This window comes from Euprymna scolopes, chromosome 8 (genome assembly GCF_053919585.1).
Source record: "Euprymna scolopes isolate OS-2025 chromosome 8, ASM5391958v1, whole genome shotgun sequence".
NCBI lineage: Eukaryota > Metazoa > Mollusca > Cephalopoda > Sepiida > Sepiolidae > Euprymna > Euprymna scolopes.
In genome coordinates, this window is record NC_136489.1 from 170,505,609 (window position 1) to 170,508,752 (window position 3,144).

The following is a 3,144-nucleotide window of genomic DNA, read 5'->3' on the forward strand; positions in this document are numbered from 1 at the left end:
TTTAAAATGGACAGTCCGAATGTTAACGAACCACACACACACAAAAAGACACACACACACACGTAAACTCAGTGAAAGTGTCTACTGTCGATAAGGTAGTTGTAAATTAGATTACTGGCTCTTATGAGTTTTAGTCTAACCATCCTTTACAACTGTGATACAGTAGAACAGTCCGTCTCTGGACAATTAGCAGTGTATCGCATAACTCAATGACAGTGTCGAATGTTGACTAGCTAGTTGTAAGTTAGGTTACTGGCTCTGATGAGTTACACTCTAACCACCCTTAATAACTGTGATACAGCGGAACAGTCCGTTTTTGGACAAGTGGCGGTGATCGCATAATTCATTGAAAGTGCCGAATGTCTATTAGCTAGTTGAAACTTAGATTACTGGCTTTAATGAGTTTCAGTCTAACCACACTTAATAACTTTGATACAGCGGAAGAGTCCGTCTGTTTCGCATAACTCATTGACAGTGTCGCGTGTCGATTAGCTAGTTGTAACTTCGTAGCCGAATGCCCCTTTAAGAAGAGACTTGAAGATAATAATTATTGTTATTTGTATTGTTATTCTTATCGTCCAGCCATGCACGTGCAGAAATCCATTTCCAACTCAACTGTGTTAAAAAAACTTACTTCGAGACAAGAACGCCGACACTCGACTTCGCACCGATACCGAATGACGATTCATAGAAATTAAAGCTGTTGATTTTATGTATTGAATGTTACAACTTTGCCCCCACTCCTACACACACCCAGACACAGCGACGAACGAACTCGGCGACGCTTTCGATTGTAAATATAACAGCGTTGTCGGCGGCGACAACCGGAAATGGCAAATCCTGTGTCAGTCAGATTTGTTTATTTCACGCCAATTTGAACTGCGAAATAATTCGTTTTAACTAATGAGACCTGTGGAAATTCTAAGGTTAATCCTTCGGAGTTAAGACAACAAAGCGTAAAAGTTAATAAAAAAAAATACAAAACAAATATGTAATATTTAAATGTTACCAAAAGGCAAGATAAGTTACTCTTCTACCTACCTGAACAAGTGTTTTAAGTTCTGCTGCGATATTCGTTTTCAGCATACCTGAACAAACTGAGGGTTGGCCCCTTTCATACGCCGCCTGTTCAAACTGTTCAAACATGGTCGCCAGTGATTTACATTTCAAAATACACGCATTAATAAAACTAGCTCCCAAACTATTTGTCTCTGCTAATTTTTATTGCGATATTCGTTTTCAGCATACCTGAACAAACTGAACGGTACGAGTTTTCCGGGTACGGTTTTTCCGGAGACGAGTTTTCCCGGGACAAGTTTTCCGGGCACTGGTATAAGTGCTATGGGTTCATCAGAGCACATCCCATTAAGGTACTTGTAAACAGGGATGCAACACTGAGGCGATGGGACAGACTTTGGAGATTGACCTATAGCACGGGGCCTATTAGATTAGATACTCTTTTTGTTTTTGTTTTTGTGCTCAACGATAAAAACCGACTTCTTCATTTGTGTTTGCTTCTCATTTTCGCTTTTGCTCTGATAAGAGTTTCGCTAATGTGAAAAAAAAACAAACATGTTCGAACGTTTGCTGACATTTATTGGATGTGTTGCTACCAGTATTTTGCTTAATTTTCGAGTTTGGAGCGATTATCGAGTCTCACAAGATGTCTGTAAAATGTCAGACACTTCTTTATTGTTCTAACTTAAAACTGTGCGCTACTTTTGTTTGTGTTAAATAAACGTTTTCAAATAAGTTAAAACAACAAAAATGTGATCTAGGTAGGCAGAAGGGTAACTTATCTTGCCTTTGGTAACATTCATTTTCTTATATATTTATTTGTTCACTACTTTTTCGTTTTGTTCTTATTGAATGCGAAATATTCGCCGTGGAATTTCCACAGGTCACGATTATTTCGTTTTATTGATCTTAAGTTTCATAGAATAAAACGTTCAGACACAACTTTGTCGAGCCATTTATAATCGATTTCATTTAACTTCTGTTTGACCCCAGCACGTGCAGTGCAGAGAACACGACCCTTTCTCTCCTTCCCCCACTTTCTCTCTTCTTGAGCTTGGTGACAAGAAGCGATGCTTATGTGTGCGTGCGTGTGTGCGTGCGCGCGTGTGTGTGTGTGTGTATGTGTGTACGTGCGTGCGTATGTGTGTTGTCGGTTTCAACAAAATTTAAAAAAATAAAAAAAATTTTCCCCGACCGGTCGGCATTAGGGTTGTGAGGTGTGGTTAGAGTTTATAAAAATAAATGTTAGCAATAAAAACTTTTTAAAACCAAGGTAGAAAAAAGAAAACAATTTACTTCCCAACCAAATTATCGTATTATTGGAATGGAGCCCCCGATTCTTCTTTTTTTTAGGCGATGTAATAAACCATATTTTTGAGTAGGGTTGCCTCCTCTCTTTATTTTGGTTTGTATATTTTTCATGTTTCAAAAATGCTCCCGGGAGATCTTTTTAGGATACTATGGGTTTGCTTTTTTTTCCACTTTTTATTATCTTCGAAAAATGTAAACAGGCAGTTTACGATTTGAAAGGCATCATTAAAATGATAGTTCTTTCAACTGTATATTTTTATTTCGTCGTCTTCAAGTCCAATGTAAACAAGTTCTTGATGAGCCGTTCCTCTTAAATAATCCAATTTACCAAATTTACACTTCTAACGATTACTATGATATTGTCCATTGACTACTGTACACACTTTAACCCTTATCCTCGAGTGGCCTCTGGGACTTGATAAGTAGTGATTCCTTTATAAAATAAAAAAAAAATTCACTACTTTGATGGTGAATCTATAGTCAGTCTGTGCTGATTTTCCTTGCGGTATTCGTTTTCAGCTTACCTGAACACACTGAGGGTTGGCCCCTTTCATATGCAGCCTGTTCAAACATGGTCGCCAGTGATTTACATTTCAAAATACACGCATTAATAAAACTAGCTCCAAAACTAGTAGTCTGTCTGTCTCTGCTAATTTTCTTTGCGATATTCGTTTTCAGCATACCTGAAAAACTGATGGTTGCCCCCGTTCATATGTCGCCTGTTCAAACATGGTCGCCAGTGATTTACATTTCAAAATACACGCGTTAATAAAACTAGCTCCAACACTATTTGTCTGTGCTAATTTTCCTTGCAAT